This window comes from Elephantulus edwardii, unplaced genomic scaffold, assembly GCF_000299155.1.
Source record: "Elephantulus edwardii isolate Elephantulus edwardi_28Jun2011 unplaced genomic scaffold, EleEdw1.0 scaffold00016, whole genome shotgun sequence".
Classification (NCBI taxonomy): domain Eukaryota; kingdom Metazoa; phylum Chordata; class Mammalia; order Macroscelidea; family Macroscelididae; genus Elephantulus; species Elephantulus edwardii.
Genome location: NW_006399766.1, coordinates 27,483,750 through 27,502,933, shown reverse-complemented (window position 1 = coordinate 27,502,933; position 19,184 = coordinate 27,483,750).

Sequence of the window (19,184 nt, the reverse complement as noted above, 5' to 3'; positions counted from 1 at the left end):
TTACAGGTGACTCGATGGCACATAACAACAACAACAGAGAAAACCACATTTAATTGTAAAGTACAAACCTTTCGAGATGGTATACCTTTTACTCAGTTTAATGCTCTACAGATTCATCTACACTGTGTAAATCAATATTTACTTCCATTGTGTTGAGCAGTGTTATTTCTTTTTTACATAGGGTTTTTTTAAAAAAAAAGGGCAGGAGGGGAAGGCCCTCTATGAGGTGGATTGATTCAGTGACTGGGATAATCGGGATGGGAGTGTCGGAGACAGTGTGATTGGCACAGGACAGAGCGGAGTTTAGAGCTGTTGTACATAGGGTCGCTATGAGTCGCAAGCCACTCGATGGCACATAACAACAACAACAAGTGTTATTTCTATGGATGATCACGATTCATTTAACTATTCACATGTTAAAGGACAGTTGAATTATTTACAGTTAGGGATTATTACCAATAAAGCTGCTACAAATATTTCTGTACAGATTTTTCTATGAACATAATTTTCATTTCTCTAGAACAAAAGCCCAGGAGAACAATTTCTAGATTGCATTATAGAAGCATATTTACTTGTACAAAAAAAACTACCAAACTATTTTCTAGGCTAGCTTTACTCTTTTGTATTGTCACCACCTGTTGTTGTTATGTACTGTGGAGTCAGAACTGACTTACAGCTGACATCTCTCAACCCAGTGGGTTTTCAGAGGCAGGAAATCACATGGGAGGAGATTGTCTACCCTTCTCCCATGGAGGAGCTGATGGATTCAGACCTTGTGCCTTTGGAATGGCAGTGGCCTCACCACTAGGCCACCAGAGCTCCTCTCACCATCTCTATTATGTAATTTCTCTGCATCTTCACCAGCATTTTGTCATTCTTTTTTTTTTAGACACTGATAGGTGTGTGATGACAGCATTCAAGGTGTTGGACTTTATGAAGAAGTACATGGCATCAGGATTGGAGGCAGACTCATCAACAACCTACATTATGCAGATGACACAACCTTGCTTGCTGAAAAGGACCCAATTCACATGCTACAGAAGATCAGACTAGTACAGCCTTCAATATGGATTACCTCTCAACATCAAGAAAACAAAAGTATTCACTACTGCGTTGATAGGGAGCTCTGGTGGTCTAATGGTAAGAAGTTCCACTGCAATCCTGAAGGCATGTGGTTCAAATCTACCAGCTCCTCCACAGGAGGTAGATGAGCAGTCTCTTCCCCTGAGATTAACTGCCTCTGAAAATCTGCTGGAGGGTCAGCTGTGACTTGACAGTACACATCAACAACACTGGACAACATTATAATAGAGAAAGCACTGAACTTTTCCATGATTTAATTTTACTTGAATCCATAATCAACATCCTTGGTACCGGTAGTCAGAAAATAAGGAGATGTATAGCATTGGGAAAGTCTGCTGTCAGGAACCTCTCCAAAGTACTAAAGAACAATGGTGACTAAAGTGCGCTTTATTCAAGCCGTGACCTTTCCAATCACTCATTATGCATCTGAGGGACAGGCAAGGATAAGTATGGTGGAAGAAAAAAAAAAATCACTGTCTTTGAATTGTGGTGTCGGGGAAAAATACAGACTAGTCCATTGACTGCCAAAGGAACAAAAAGATGTGTCTTAAAGAAGTTGCAGCCACAATGCTCCTTAGAGGTAACGGTGGCGAAGCTTCACCTCACATACTTTGGGCATGTTGCTCGGAAGAGTCATTTCTTGGAAAGGGATTTCCTAGGAAAGGTGGAAGGTCAGCAAAAGGGAGCTCCTCAACTAGCTGGACTGACACAGTGACTACAGCAGTGGGCTCAAGTGTGTCAGAGATGATGAGGACGGGACAGAGTTCAGATCTGTTGTTCATGGGGTCTCTCAAAGTCGTCATCCATTCAACGGCATATAAGAACAGCACCCACTTGAGAGGGACATGATGCTTGGAAAGCGGCAATAGTGCAAAAGAGGAAGACCCTCAGGAGATGGATTAGTACAGTAACTGCAACGATGGACTCAAGAGGGTCAGGAATGACAAGGATGGTGCAGGACAGGACGAGATTCCCATATGTCGTTCACAGAGTTTCTGTGTGTCATACCTAACAGCACATAACAATGGTTAATAAGGATGTTCCAGTGGTTTAGTCAAGAGGAAATTGTTTTTTTGTTTTTTTAAAAAATATTTTTATTATTTTGTGTGTGTGTGTACCATCAAATTGGATCTAACTGGTAGAGGAGGAGATTGCGCCTCCTTCTCCAACAGAGCATCTGGTGGATTCGAACCACATACCTCGGGGATTGCAGTGCAACTTCTTGCCACTAGGCCACCAGAGCTCCCTTAGTCAAGAGGAAATTGTACTGTTAACCCACAGGCGATGCCTCTCTCTGGCAGTTTGAATCCACCAGCAACTCCACAGGAGAAACCTGGGCAATCTCCCCCCTTGTGAAAACCCACTGGTCAGCTATGAGTGAGTTCCAACTTGGCAGCAATGAGTGAGTGAAGGAATGACTAATAATTATGGAACCTTTTCATGTGTTTACTTGCCATCAACATTTTCTCACCTTCGCTGTTGACATGTTTTTGTTAACATATGGGTTTGGGGGGTGGTTTTGGTTAACATATGTTTTAAAGAGTATTTTTACCACTTTCTTACTGGAATATTTGTGTTTTTACTGCAAAGGTTAGGCAGTTCTCTGTTGTACGTGCTTACCTTTCTCCTTCAGTTTTTATAGAATTGTATTATTTTAGAGGTGGTCATGTATCAAAGTGCTAATCAAAGGTTGGGAAGAGTGAGCTGCTCCAAAGGAGAAAAATGGGCAGTTTCCTCATAAAAATGTACAGCCTCAGAAACCCAATGATGAATCACAATGCGTCAGGACGTACTTGATGGCAGTGAGTGGGTTATTGATAGTTCTGACTCATAGTGGTTCTGTATATAACAGAATGAAACACTGCCCAATCCTTGCTAGTCTCAAAACCATTGCTATAGTCGAGTTTATAATTGTATCCACCATGCCAATTCATCTCTTTGAGGGCTATTAGAGTTGCAAATGTAAAATGGTCTCACAACACTTAGTCATTGATAAAAAGTGCTTTTGGTCACAACATGAGAAAGAACTTATGACTTTGTCCTGAAATGCAGGCTATATTAGGTGTATGTATGTATGTATGTATGTGTGTGTGTATATATATGTGTGTGTTTTACTATAAATAGGGAAGCATATGTACATTTATAACTCTGTGTAGCTTTTATGTATACATTCCAAACAAGTCATAATTACGTATATACATATGTAAAATCACATATTTGAACTTAGGTAGTCTATGGTGTTTATTCCTTTGTTCTTGCGTACCATCGAATTAGAACTGACTGATAGCTGACCCTTCAGTGATTTTTCAGAGACAGTAAATCACACAGGAGGAGATAGTCCATCCTTCTCCCAAGGAGCAGCGGGTGGATTCAGACCACATGCCTCTGGGATTGCAGCACAGTTTCTTATCACTAAACCACCAGAGTTCCCTATTACTCTTTTAGGAGGACTCTGTTTATGGAAGGGGAGCTCTAGTAGTCTAGTGACTAGAGAACTGCACTGCCAACCCAGAGATGAATGGTTCAAATTCACCAGCAGCTCTACAGGAGAGAGATGGGCAACCTCCATTCATGTGATTTAAAGACTCTGAAAGCCCTCTGGAGGGCCAACTATCAGTCACATCTGACACCACAGCAATGAGTTTTACATTTTATATTCTCTGGAAGATAGTTTTTGACAAAAGAAACTCAAGAGAGTTAACTATTTCAGGAGAGGATTTCTTAGTAAGACAAGCAATTTAAAAATCTTCTATAATTAGTGTTGCTATGCAGCTGAAACAATGCATTTTAGATTCCCAAGAAGCAATTTTTATTAATGTTTAATTATGAAGCATCTGCCAATATAATAGAGTACCATCATGTATTAAATGACTGCACTTGGTACTTTGAAAAACAAGTTCAATCAATCTGAAAGTCATACAATGTACTGAAGATATTGCTGTAATTGCAGTTTGGAGCAGACAGCTATCAATACTCGATGGAACTGCTATGTCAAAAAAAGAGGATGAGGTTATGGAAAGAATCAATATCATTCTTCGTATTGATCTTTATAGAAGGGAAATTTATGCGTCTTTAGGTGTGTCGATATGACTAAAAATAGACCCAAGACTGAAGAAAATATATTGATGTCTTCATTATATGTAACAAACTGGAAATCTCTGTTGCGTTTTAGTCATGCTAGATCTTTGGAACTGCGATGGCTTTCAATGACAAATGCAACTGAGGACTAGTAAGAAGGCTAAAAGTTTCATTTCATTTCACCTGCTCCACACTGACTAAGGATATTTTCCTGAAAATCCTATGTAGTGATGCAAGATATATAAAAATTTGAAGTCATACAGACTTGTATCTGGAGACAAACATTGGCTTCAAGTTGTAACATTGGACTCATTTGTGCATTTGCTATCTCTCTCTCTCTCTCTCTCTCTCTCTCTCTTTACCATCAAGTCAAAAGCAACTTATAGCTGACCCTCCAGCAGGGTTTCAGAGGCTGTCAATTCCATTGGAAAAAGATGAGTTAGAATTGTCTGCCTTTAGGTTGGCAGGTCTAGCACCTTACTCACTTGGCCACCAGAACTCTCCATCTGTCCATTGGGAACATAATACACTGAGAAGGACCTGAAGTATTTGCTGAAGGTCAAGGACTGTAGTCTTCAATATGGATTGAAGCTAAACATCAAGAAGACAAAGGTTCTTACCACTGGTCAAATTGGCAGCACCAGCACCATGATGGAAAGAAAAGATTGAGCTTGTTGAGTTTCAGTTTGCTTGGCTCCAAAATCAACATTCTTGGCACTAGCAGTCAGGAAATCCAAAAACAAATTTCATTAGGAAAATCTGCTGTCGGGGACCTTACCAGAGGGCTGAGGAGCAATGACATCAGTCTAGAGACTAAGGTGTACCTGATCCAGGCCTTGCTCTTCACAATTACATGCTATACATCAGAGAGCTGGACAATGACTAAGAATGCCAGAAGAAGAATTGATGTCTTTGAGTTGTGGTGCTAGAGAAGAGTATTGAACATACCATGGACTACCAGAACAAGTAGGTTTGTGTTGGAAAGGGTGAAACCAAGATTTGCCTGGGAGGCTAGGATTTAGAAGTTCCATCTCACATACTTTGGCTATGTAGCCAGGAGGGACCAGTCCTTGGAGAAGACCTTGGTCCATGATCAGAAGGGTGGAGGGACAGCACAAGAGAGGAAGACCCTGTATGAGATGGAATGACGCAGTAACTAGGGCAATGGGGGTAGGCATGTCAGAGTCAGTGAGACTGGCCTAGGATAGGGCAGGGTTAAGAGCTGTTGTACATAGGGTCACTATGAGTCTCAGGCAACTGGACAGCAAATAATAATAACATAGAGTTGGTAACAAAATGTTTCTAAAGGTTTCTATGCATGCTAATACATGTAGTTCTAGTTAATTCCTTTTCCCCCTCTGCTAGTTTATTTACAAAATTAGAATTAAAAAAATTTTTAAAAATTAGAATACATTGTTTTAAGAAACAATTTTTTCAATTTTCCTCACACCCTCCACCCATCACACTGTATAACTCCATGATTAATCCCCTCTCCCCTTGCACATCCACATCCTTCTACTTCCAGCCTCTCCTACCCCTCTTGCATCCTTACACTCATTCTACAATAATGGTTTTATACAATATTTATCCTAGTGGGATTGAGTTAGTTCACTCAGCATAATGCTCTCCAGTCCATCCCTAGTTAGGTAATAATAGTATTCCATTGTGTGAATGTACCATAATTTCTCAATCCATTCATTTGTTATTGGACATTTGGGTTGTTTCCATGTTCTTGCAATGGTGAATAATGCTGCTATGAACACTGGTGTACAAATCTCAGTTCTCATATTCTCCGAGTATATTCCAAATAGTGGTCATATGGAATTTCTATGTTCAGCTTTTTGAGAAAGTGCCAAACTGCCTTCCAGAATGGTTGTACCAATTTACAATCTCACAACAATGTATAAGAGTTCCTATCTCGCCACATCCTCTCCAACATTTATTACTTGCTGCCTTGCCACACTTTGCCACTGTTACTGGAGTGAGATGGTACCTCATTGTGGTTTTGATTTGCCTCTTTATAATTGCCAGTGATTTGGAGCATTTCTTCATGTGTCTGTTTGCCATTCGAGTATCTTCCTCTGTGAAAATTTTTCCCATGTCTATTGCCCATTTTGTAATTGGTTATCTGTCTTTTTCTTGTGCAGGCCCAGGAGTATTATGTATACTTTTGTTATAAGACTCTTGTCTGAGATGGTATTACCAAATGCTTGTTCCCAGTCTGTAGGTTTTCTTTTCACCCTGTTCAAAAAAGTATTTGATGTGCACAGGGATTCAATCTTTAGAAGATCCCATGCATCAATTTTATTCTCTTTAGATGTCCATTTCTGGTTGTATTTGGCAGTCTCTTTATACCTTGGACTAGCACTTCTAAGCTTCATCCCAGTTTGTCTCTTATGAAGGTTATATTTTAGGGCTTTACTCCCAGTTCTCTGATCCACCTTGAGTTGATTTTTGTGTATGGTATGAGATGTGGATCCTGTTTCAGCTTTCTGCAGGTGGAAATCCAGTTATTTTAACAGTTGTACAGAATTACGCTCTCAGAGTAAATACAATGTATCCATCTCTCTGATGACAGATATTTAAATGAAACTACAAGATCATAGGGCTTGAATACAGACCCACTTAATTGGATATTTCCAGAATTTTCCTCAGAAGAATTGTAGTACTTTCTGATCTCATGACCATTTTCAGAACTTTCTTTGACCTGCATCTATCTTTATCAGCACTTGGTTTTACCAGATTTTAAAGTTTGTGCAGTTTTGGTTGAGTGTGAAATGATCCTTCATCTTGGATTTTACAAGCGCTTCTATGATTATGGTTCATTTCTATTATCCTTTCACGTATGTCTTAGCAATTTGCTTCTACTTTACTGTGATTTTGCCCTAATGCACAGTAGCCTGCAGTTGATAACTAAAAGGTCAATAGTCAAGCCCGCCCGTCACTCACTCCTTAGGAGAAGGAAGTACCAGTCTGCTTCAAAGAAGATTGTTGTTGTTGTGTACCAGTGAGTCATAAGAGACTCATGACTGACTGACTAACAGGATTTCACAGGCTTTAAATTACAAAGGAAGAGACTACCCATCTTCCATAGGGCAGCTAGTGAATTCAAATCACGTGCCTTTGGGCTGGCAGCACACTTACTAACCAGTAGGCCGCAACCTTGGAAACTCAGGTGGCCGTAGTGGCTAGGAGCTGTGCTGACAACCCAAAGGCAGGCTGTCTGAATCCACCAGCTCCTCTATGGGAGAGGGATCGGCAGTCTCCTCCTGTGTGATTTAAAGCCTCTGAAAACCTGCTGGGGGGTCAGCTGGGGGTTGGTCCCGACGCCATGGTATTTCACAACAGGTCACAACTTTAGAGACCCTACAGGGCACTTCTAATCTTTGTACAGGGCTGTCATGAGTTGGAATTGACTTGATAGTGGTTGTGGTTACTCTGAAATTAATGTTCATTTGCTCATCCTTTATTACTCTATTTCATACTTGATTTATTATAGATACTGAACCCACTGTTTGTAGTAGTTAAAATATCTTCTCGCTGCCTGTAGCATTTCTTTTCATGTTGTTTGTGGTTTCCTTTCCTGAAGAGAATGTTTTATATTAATCATAATTATACATTTTTCCTTTATGGCTTATAATTTTTCAACACTATTTCTCTTAATGTCTTCTATTACATTAAATGCTAAGTCCACCTTTGCAATTTCTCCTTCCGTTTTCTTTTCTCTAACTCTTCACTTGCAATCAGTCAGAAAATCCTCTAGAATTTATTTTCAAAATTACCCAGAATTCATCTAAATGCTTTCCTATGCATTTTCCACTAACGCCCTCATCCAGCCCATCATCGTGTCTAGCAGGGATCACTGAGATAATTGCCTTTGTAGTCCTCCTGATTTTGCCTATTCACACAGAGAAAAAACCCAAGTCTACAATAGTCTCAATATCCCAGCAGCTCCAAACCCCACCCACCTTCCACTCTTTACCTCTATGTCTCGATCTCCAACTCCTCTGCCGCCTCCACCTGGTCTACCTTTTTGTTTGGGGAACACACTGTAGCTTTCACTATCTTCCCAATTATTGTTCTTCCTCCCCCAAACACTCTCTGCTCCAGAACTCACTCTTTCTGATGTTTGCTTTCATGTCCCTTCATCAGTGAGGAAATTGCTATTTAATAATATAATTGCTACTGTATTTAAATTTTTGAAAACTAGAAGGGTTAGTGATTTCCTTGCCGATAATATGACTCTGCTGGCATAGTCCATAGGAAACTGTGCTGCTTATCCCAAAGGCTACTAAACTCTGGCACTTAGAATCCACTAGTAATACAGCCAGATAAAGATGGACAATCTTCTGTGCTATTTACAGCCTCAGAAATCAAATGGAGGATCAGTTTTGAGCCAGGTCTGACTTGATGACAATGCATTTTTTTTAGTATTATTTTTTCTAATCAACTACAGACTTATATCAGCAAGAAAATAAAGTAGGCCGTTCCAGGCTCCCGTTACTCAAGTAGAAAATAAGAAAATGCGGAAATTGTCAAAACCAACCTTGTTAAATCCTGGAAAAGTCAATGGTTTATAGTAACTAAGAGAGTGAGAAAATTATTCAGATGGTCACAGAAGAACCTGTAGTAAACGGTCAAAGGAGCGTCTGCAGAAAACACCCATGAATAGTGCCAGTAGCTGTGGGGAACCGTTTTCCATTATGTGGTATTTTCTGTTTAGCCTATCAGTATAAATAAGGAGAGAAGGACAGGCTGTATGTCAGACATCACTACCAAGATGTTGTGTATCACAAAAAGAACACTCCAACTAAAATATTGAGGCAAAGACAATCCATTTACTCTGTCTGGAATGTTGTTATGCTACGTACCATCACTTAGGAGGTGACTCATAGCTTATCCTCAGTGGGTTGGTTTTTTCCTCCTTTTATTTTTTAATTGAATTTTCCTCAGTGGGTTTTAAAGGCTATCAATTGCATGGGAAGAGACTACCCTCAGAGCAGCCAGTGGGTTTGAGGTTCAGAGCATAACTCTTTACCTGCAATTTTGAAGTGAAGGAGAAAATTGTTACTGATAAAGACCAGACCTGTACAACTTCCTACAATAAGACAAGGTTTTGACCTAAATATTTAGTTGCTGGGGAGATGCAGAAGGGTAGTGCAATGGTCTGATCAATTGTTCATTTTAGAATGACTGAGTCAGAGCCAGTATGAATCAAAGAACAGGACTAGGATATTCACGGTCAAGCTCAAAACTCCTTTGGAGGATCCATATGGTTCAAGAAGCAACAATAACTAAAAGTGAGAAGAATGCCTACAGCTACCCATAACTGGATACTGCAATGGTTTCCAGCACTCTGTGTCACAGATGCAGCCCTCTTTAGTTGAATGCAGAAGGATAACAATAGGGAGAAGAGCATGCCAAGAAAATGTAATAAAAATATGATATCACAGAAAACAAGCAGTGTGAAATTTTCAGGAATATAGAATATATTTTTATGTGTGAAGTATAATGCAGAAGATAAAGAGATGAAGACAAAACATATGTGACACCTCGTACCATGCCAGTGAAATCCAGCTCGATTCTGAACTCAGTGGGTGGCCACTAAAAATTAATGATGAGATCAAAGAAAGTTTTCATTATTGCCAAGACTCTGTGGGTTAGCATGGATGAGAAGGGCCCAGGATAGCTGCTGTAGAGCTCAATCTTTTTATCATTTATTCTGCTGTTCTTGAGAGCAACAGCAGTCTACAGGCAACAGAGGGCCCACAGCACAGGGTTTATGAACTGTGCAACAGTTTCCAAGCCACTTCATTTCCCAGCAGTTGACTTTTTCCTAATGAATCTGGAAGGAGTGAACAAGGACAAGACAATCCCAGACAGAGGAATCCTCAATCGGACATGATAAAGAGATGAAACAAAACAAGCAAGGTGGGAAAATACAGCAACTGTGGTATAAACGGAACACCATTTACAAGGATAAATTTGTAAGAAATGATGATGTTGAATCTGGGAAGGGAAAAAAGCAACATCACCTGAACAGCAAGAGAAAGAGCATCCATGGAACCAACATCTGTTGTTGCTGTTGTGTGTCTTAGAGTCTGAATTGACTCAGAGCTGACCCTCCAGCAGGTTTTGAGAGTAAGTTAATCACATAGAAGGAGATTGTCCTTCCTTCTCTGACAGACAGGTGATAGATTAAACTTTGGGATTGCAGCACCACTTGGTGCTCGAGGCTACCAGAATTCCTTATAAATTGCACAGGAGGAGATTGCCTCTCTTTCTCCCACAGAGCACACATCAACTGGTAGATTTGAACCACATACCTTTGTGTTGGCAGTGGAACATGTGTTACATGCTTGAAATCAAGCAGTGTGAAACATCTAGCCAAAGACAACATATTAGGTGTGTCTGTGCTGAAACTGAGGAGGACCTGAAGCACTTGCTGCAGAGGGTCAAGGACTGCAGCCTTCAATATGGATTGAGGCTCAATGTCGAGAAGACAAAGATTCTCACCACTGGACCAATTGGCAGCATCAGGATGGATGGTGAAGAGATTGAAATTGTTCACAGCTTTAGTTTGCTTGACTCCCCAGTCAACACTCTCAGCACCAGTAGCCAGGAAATTTAAAGACATATTGCGATGGGAAAGTCTGCTGTTAGGGGCCTCTCCAAAGTACTGAAAAGCAATGATGTCTCTCTGGAGACTAAGGTGCATCTGATACAGGCCATGGTCTTCACAATCACTTGTTATGCATCAGAGAGTTGGACAATGACTAGGGAGGATAGAAGGAGAATTGATGCTTTTGAACTGTGGTGCTGGAGAAGAGTATTGGGGGTACCATGGACTGTTAGGAAAACAAACAGATTCATCCTGGAAAGGGTCAAACTGGGCGGCTCCTTGGAGGCAAGGATTCTGAGGCTCTGTCTCACATACTGTGGACATGTTGTGAGGAGAGACCGGTCCTTGGAGAGGGACATCATGCTTGCGAGGGTGGAGGGACAGCACAGGAGGGGAAGGCCCTCTATGAGGTGGATTGGTTCAGTGACTGGGGTAATCGGCATGGGTTTATCAGAGACTGTGTGCTTGGCACAGGACAGAGCAGAGTTTAGGGCTGTTGTACATAGGGTCGCTATGAGTCACAAGCAACTCGATGCCACACAATAACAACAACAACAACTGTGGTATAATGGTGGATACATTCGCAAAACCTGAAGGCCGCCTCCTATACCATGACATTGGTTTTGTCAACTGCCATGCAGTCCCTTGGGATCCACTGAAGAGGAACTCATCGTTAGTACAATATATAAATAGCAAGCTGGCATCACTGTGGAGGAGAGGCCAAAGAAGACAAGGGTACTTACTGTTAGAGATTACTATTCCTTTTCCATCATTCAACTATTCCCAGAAACAACAGTTGCCAGCAGTAAACCGAGTAGGTGCAGCTTGACAGTAATGAATGGGCCGATGACTACAGCGGGACATTTCTCCATTCCTGTTGCCACATTCTGATGACTCTCCCAGGATAGCCTGCAATGTAATTGAGGATTTAAGAAAATTAGAGTAACAGAACAAAACTGAGAAAAGAACTAAAGGTTGAGGCAATCACTTTATGTTCTATATATATGGTGGATAACGTCAGAATGAAAACTTCCATTAAATGAGTACCAATCATACAGAAGTTCTTCTGTATTGTGCAGGGAGCTCAGAAGGCCTCAGCACAACCACCACCACATATTGTGCTAAGGAGTCTGGGGTTTGGCGTTCAGTCAATGGAGCACTAGTCAGTACTTTGGTGTTGGTGTAATGTACCATCCAGTCAAAACCGATTCCTAGCTGACCCTCTAGTGGGTTTTCAGAGGCTGTAAATCACACAGGAGATCGCCCACCTTTCTTCTGTAGAATAGCTGGAACCACATGCCTTTGAGTTGGCAGCTCAACTCCTCATCCTTAAGCCACCAGAGCTCAGTCAAGCACCGGGAGGAGATATGATCAAGTCTTCATCATAGGAAGGTCAAAGGGACAATGTGTAGCTTGGCTCAGAGGTGACCAGGATATAGAGGGTTGTCATGTCAGTGACATTTTTAAAATTTTCATTTTCAACTAGTTTTTTACAAAATTCAAATACATTCTTTTCAAGAACAAATACTTTCCATTTCCCTCAATTCCCCTCCATCAAATTGTGCAAACTGATGATTAATGATCCCCGTCTCCTCCTGCACATCTTCATCCCTCTGCTTCCAACCTCCTCCTCCCCTCTTGGATCCTTATACACAGTCTACAGTGGATCATCAGACCACTGTGAAAAGAACCCACAGCCTTCAGTTAATGCATTATACAAGGAATGAGACTATCCAGTTCTTCACCAGTTACCTTATTGAACTTACTATTAAAAGATGATTATATTTGGGGGGTAGGTGGTGGGGTTTGGGGAGGTGCGGGGGGGGGATTGTGTACCAATGAGGGAGTTTTTCTTTTGCTTTTCAAGGAGAGGAGCAAACGGGGGGGGGGGTTGGTGCGGGGAGAAGGGTGCAACAATGAATGAATGGAATTCCAACATCTAGATGTTCATTGAAATGAAAAATAAACTAAATTAATAAAAAAAAAGATGAGCAGAAGTTATTCAGATGACTAGCAAGAGGAAGGTCATTCTAGGGAAAGGCATAAAATATTTGGGAAATGATGTAGATAAAAACCAACATGATATATTTAGAAGGTGGTATGACATTCATTGAACCTAGATTCAGAGTGCATGGTGAAATGGCAAAGCGTCTTGAAATATCACATAGGAACATACATCCTACGCTGAAATATCTTGTTTGCTTTTTGTTTCTTATTTTTAGTAGGTTTCATTTTAACCTTGGAATAATATAATTATCTAAAAATATTTTACAATACCTTCCTCTTGGCAGTGTTTGATAAAGATCAGAATTTTTACATTAAGTGTTAAATGAAGTACAAGCAGCCAATAGTCAAAGAGAATAGACCATGACTTGGCAGAGAATGAAAACTATAGGACTGATGGGAACTTGGCAGTGAATGAATGCTATATGAGTGATGAGAACTTGCTTTCTCACTTTGTAAAGAAACCAGCATAAAATTTTTTGAAAGCCCCTAAACACTTAAGTATAAACACTGTTATACTTACATACACTTAAATAAAGATTGGATACAATAATGAAATAATTTTTATTTTTTTAAAAAATTACCACTCTTTGATAGTCTGAAAATCAATATAGGGAGTGCTGGTGGTTTATTAATTAGGAATTGCACTGTCACATAAAGGTACGTGGTTCAAATCCACCAGCTGCTCCATGGGAGAAAGATGGACAATAAACTCCTGTGTGATTTACTGCCTCTGAAAACCCACTGGAGGTTAAGCTATGGGTTGGTTCTGACTCTACAACAACAATAAAGTACATATTAAGTGGTATTTCTATAAACAGCAAAAGAAGACTCCCAGGTAGAGAACAAATCTCTGGGATAGCATGGAGCCATAGCACCAGGATGTATTTGGATCCTTCACTTATATTCAATATACTGTAAAAATAAAATAGTGGGATAGCAAGAGAAGAAGCGACTGATAGTGTTGTTGTTGTTGTTATATGCTGTCAATCACTTGCGACTCATAGCGACCCTATATACAACAGCTCTGAACCCTGCTCCATCCTGTGCCAACCTTACTGTCTCTGAGACACCTACCCCCATTACCCCAGTCACTGAGTCAATACATCTTGAGGGTCTACCTCTCCTGCAATGTCCCTCCACTCTCCCAAGCATAATGTCCCTCTCCCAGGACTGGTCCCTGCTTGTAACATGCTCAAAGAATGTCAGATGAAGCTTCAAAATCCTTGCCTCCAAGGAGCAGCCTAATTTGACCCTCTCTAGGGCAAACCTGTTTGTTGTCCTCGCTGTCCATGGCATATTCAATACTCTGCTCCAGAACCACAGTTCAAAGACATTGGTTATCCTTCTATCAACCTTAGACATTGTCCAGCTTTGTGATACATAACAATAGTCATGCAAATTGTTGTGGTTGTTGTTAGGTACTGTTGAGTACAATTCATATCAACCCTATGAACAACAGATCTGAACACTGTCTAAATCTGTGCCAGCCTCAAAACCCATGACACAATGAAGCCCATTGCTGCAAACACTCCACGTAGCTGAGATCTTCCTCTCCTTCTCTCCCTCCACCTTCCAAGTATGATGTTTCTCTCCAGTGAATAGCTCCTCTCCCGAGCAACATGCCCAAAGTATGTGAGATGAAGCTTTTTCATCATTGCTTCCAAGGAGCACTCTAACTGCACTTTCTTCAAGACATCTGCTTTTGTTCTTTTGGCAGTCCATGTACCATTCAGTACTCTTGTCTAACATTACAGCTCAAAGGCATCAATTTTTCTGTTATCCTTATTCACTGTCTAGCTCTCTGATGCATAGCAAGTACTTATAAAGACCATGGTATGAACCAAGCGTACCTTAGTCCTCGTACTAATGCCATTGCTTCTCAGTAATTTGGAGACGTCCCTGACTGTAGACTTTCCCAGTGCAGTAAGTCTTCTGATCTCCTGACAGCTAGTAATGTTAATAATTTGCATATTAATATCAATGTGCAAATTATTATTGGTTTTTATTTGCAAGTCAGTACTGAACCAGCAAAGGGCAGTGGAATGTCTCCCTTTTAAGAACATCAAAGAAAGCAAGTTTCAAGATAACATGGAATAGACTAGAGAACTAAGTGTAGCCACTCATCTGGCAGGTTGTCATATTGCTGTGATGCTGGGAGCTATGCCACCAGGATTCCAGGGGCAGCTTGAGAAGACAAAACAAAGTGGTACAACGAAATGAGCGAAGATCTAGAGTTTGCAGAGTAAAAGGGAAGAACATGGTCAGCATATTTCAAGCTGAAAAAAACGAAATAAAGTCAAGACTGAAGTTGCAATGGTGAAGTCGTCTATTGAATGATGTAAGACACAGTAAAAGAAGACAGAAGGAATACACAGGCACAGAACCAAAAAGAATTGGCTGTCTTTCAACCATTTTTACATTTTGTTCTCGTCACTAGGCGTCTTCACCTGCAGTGGGCCATAATATCATAGAGTGAAGCCATGCCCATCTTGCACCCTCCTCACCATCTCCACTCGGCTTTTGGCCGCTGTTGAAGACACCGTATCAATCCATTTCTTGAGGATCTTCCTTTCCTTGAGTGACCCACACCGTTTCCAAGCATGCTATCTTATTACATGGCTGAGACATGTGAGCCTTGTGTCTAAGTAGCCTCTTAGCAGCCCTTCTTCCAAGAAAGATTTGTTTGTTCTTTTGACAGTCTGTGTATATACACTATTCTTTGCCAACATCACAATCTCTAAAATCATCACCTCTTCTGTAGTCTTCTTTATTCATTGACCAACTTTCACATGTCTCTGAAGCAGTTGGAAAATCTGTGGCTTGGTCCTGCTCATTTTAGTCTTCACCTTGATCTCTAGTAAGGTCCTTGGTGGCAGATTTCATGACTGCTGCTTCCATGGATGTTGACTGAGGGGTCAAGTAAAAAGAAATCTTGACAACTCCAATCTTTTATTAATTTATCATGATGTTGCTTAATAATACAGGTGTAAGGACTTATTTGTTTGTTTGCTTGATATTGAGGTGTAATCTATTCTGAGGGCTTCAGTCTTTGCTTTTTTCAGCAAATGCCTCAAATTTCCTTAAATTTCAGCAAGCAAGGTTGTGTTTATCTGTATATTGCAAGTTATTGATGAATTTTCCTCCAGTCCTAATGCCACAATCTTTTTCATCTAGTCCAGCTTCTTTTTTTTTATAGTCCAGCTTCTTATGTTATTTACTTATCAGACAAATCACATGCAAGTAAAAATTAGCTAATGAAACATTTTAAAAGGTTGCAACAATAGATCAACAGGAAATGAAGTTATCAGAAATACAAGATAGATTCTGAAGAGGACATGGAATAAGGGATATCATTGCTAATCTCAGTTCAACATTGGCTGCAAGCAGAGAATAATGGAAAGATGCCAGCCTGTGTTTCACTGACCATATAAAAGCTTTTTCCTGTGTGGATAAAACTAAATTATGGATAACACTGCTAAGAATGAGGATTACAGAACATTTAATTGTGTTAACAAAAACCTGTATGTAAACCAACAAGCAGCTGTGGCAAAAGAAAAAGGGACTACTTCCTGGTCTAAAATCAGAAGAGTATGCATCAAGATTGTTTATCAACAATCTGCCTTATGCAGATGACACAACCCTGCTTGCTGAAACTGAAGAGAACCTGAAGCGCCTGCTGCAGAGTGTCAAGGACTGCAGCCTACAATATGGATTGAGGCTCAATGTCAAGAAGACAAAGATTCTCACCACTGGACCAATTGGCAGCATCAGGATGGATGGTGAAGAGATTGAGATTGTACACAGCTTTAGTTTGCTTGGCTCCATAGTCAACCGTCTTGGCACCAGCAGCCAGGAAATTAAAAGGTGCATTGCCATGGGAAAGTCTGCTGTTAGGGACCTCTCCAAAGTACTGAAGAGCAATGGTGTCTCTCTGGAGACTCAGGTGTGTCTGATACAGGCCATGGTCTTCACAATCACTTGTTATGCATCAGAGAGTTGGACAATGACCAAGGAGGATAGAAGGAGAATTGATGCCTTTGAGCTGTGGTGCTGGAGAAGAGTATTGAGAATACCATGGACTGCTAGGAAAACAAACAGATTTGTCCTGGAGAGGGTTAAACCGGGCGGCTCCTTGGAGGCAAGGATTCTGAGGCTCCGGCTAACATACTTTGGACATGTTGTGAGGTGAGACCGGTCCTTGGAGAAGGACATCATGCTTGGGAGGGTGGAGGGACAGCGCAGGAGGGGAAGGCCCTCTATGAGGTGGATTGATTCAGTGACTGGGATAATTGGGATGGGAGTGTCAGAGACAGTGCGATTGGCACAGGACAGAGCGGAGTTTAGGGCTGTTGTACATAGGGTCGCTATGAGTCGCAACAACATAACAACAACATGCATCAAGAGTGGATCCTTTCATCATACTTATTCAGTCTGTAGGTGGAATAAATAATCACAGAATCTGGACAGCATGAAGAAAAATATGGCATCAGGATAAGCACACAAGTGAAAATTTCACTTCAGTGATTACTGAAGAAAAGTTGATGCCTTTCAGTTGTGATGAGGGCAAAGAATAGTGAATAGACCATAGACTACAAAGGCCACTGTTTCAGAAGACGTGCAACCACAATGAGCTGTAGAAGGGAGGATGGTCAGACTTCAGCTCACATACTTTGGACATTTTTTATTCAGAAAGAATCAAGTCCTGCAGAAGGATGCCATGCTTAGTAAAGTAGAGAATCAGCAAAAGAGAAGGCAACAGCAGATCCTGAATGGGATGGATTGGCACAGGGATTCTTTTAAGGGCTCAAGCATAGCAATGACTGTCAGGATGGTGGAGGTTCAGACTGGGATTTGTTCTGCTGCCGATAAGTTCAGTGTAAATCAGAAGTGACTTAAGAACACTTAATAACAATAGCAACTGCCTGTAGACTCATTCATTCTGAGAAGTTACTCCCTGAAGCAACAGGGACCAATAATAAACCAATGGATTTTTCTCCCAGCCAGTTCCTCAGTAAGAAGTGCAAAGGTTTAAGAAACTTTCCATTCTCGGATAGAGAAGCTCTGGTATATTCACACTATGAAATAATATGCAGCATTGAAAAGCAAATGAACTCATGAAATAGAACGCTAAATGGGTGACCCTGGAGGACATAATGCTGAGTGAAATATCTCCATCACAAAAGGATAAATATTGCATAGTGCCACTGTTGTAAAGCAGGGGATGAATGGTGTATACTGTATTGAAACAGATGAGGGAGAAAACTGTTGAAAAGAGATATGTGATTGGGTATTATTGTCATGACAGGAGTTCAGAATGAAGGCTTCACAGTGGAGTGGAATTGGGGGGAGGGATTGCATAACAATGAAAGAGTTTTTCCTTTTCCTTTTCAAGGAGAAGAATGAATTGGGGGGAGGGGTGGGAAGGGATAAAAGTGCAACAATCAATGAGTGAAAATTCTAAGTCTCTGTAAACTTTCATTAAAATTAATAAAAAAGCCCCCATCCATTCTCAGCTGCTACTTCAAACTGAGTTTTGAAGTGTGAATCAGAATTATTTCCATAGGAAATTATTTCATAGGAAGAGAACTCTTTGAAGAGAAATCAACATGCATGGCAACAAACACCATATGTTATTTAGGACACTGTAAGATGCTCAACATCACTCCAGTGTGTTGAGAGTGAAATGTCAGGGGATGAGGATAAAGCATGTAAGCAATATATACATTCTCACATGGAGTCAGTGCTTTAGGTTGTATTCAATGGGGAGCTAGTGAAGAGGTTTTTAGTTCTAAAGAGTTAAATGAGACGTTTCAGAGAAGAAAAAAATAATAAATATCATGTAAATGAAAAAGACAGAAAGAGAAATGGTATGCATTTTATGTTTTTAGAAAGATCATTCTAACCATAGTGAGAAGTGTGTCCTTAGTCTCAAATTTCATGACTGTCCCTGAAGCACCCAACCTGAAGAGAATGAAAGATGCAAGACCTGAGGGATCGATCAGTTTCCCTAGAGCAGCCACTGTCAGCCAAATCTTCAGGACTTAAACAAGAGCTCTTCCAATGAACCCAAGACAGAAGGACATTTCAGGCAGAAGCAGCTGCATATAGAACCTCCTAGAGTAGAAAAGAAATAAAAAGGAGAAGTCATTAAACTCTAAAGATATGCCCCTTCAAGGTCAATGTGCATTGCCCAAGTATTTGGCTTCATTTTTAAGACAACAATGTACACAATGTTTTTAAATTGACAGTGGCATGGGCATTGGGCATTTATGAGTCGTAATTGACTCAAGGGTACCCAACAACAATGGGAATTTTAGCAAGGTCACATTGGTAGTGGTAAGAAAGGGTGGCTGGAGGAGACCAGGATAATTATAATAATTTTATTTATATTTAT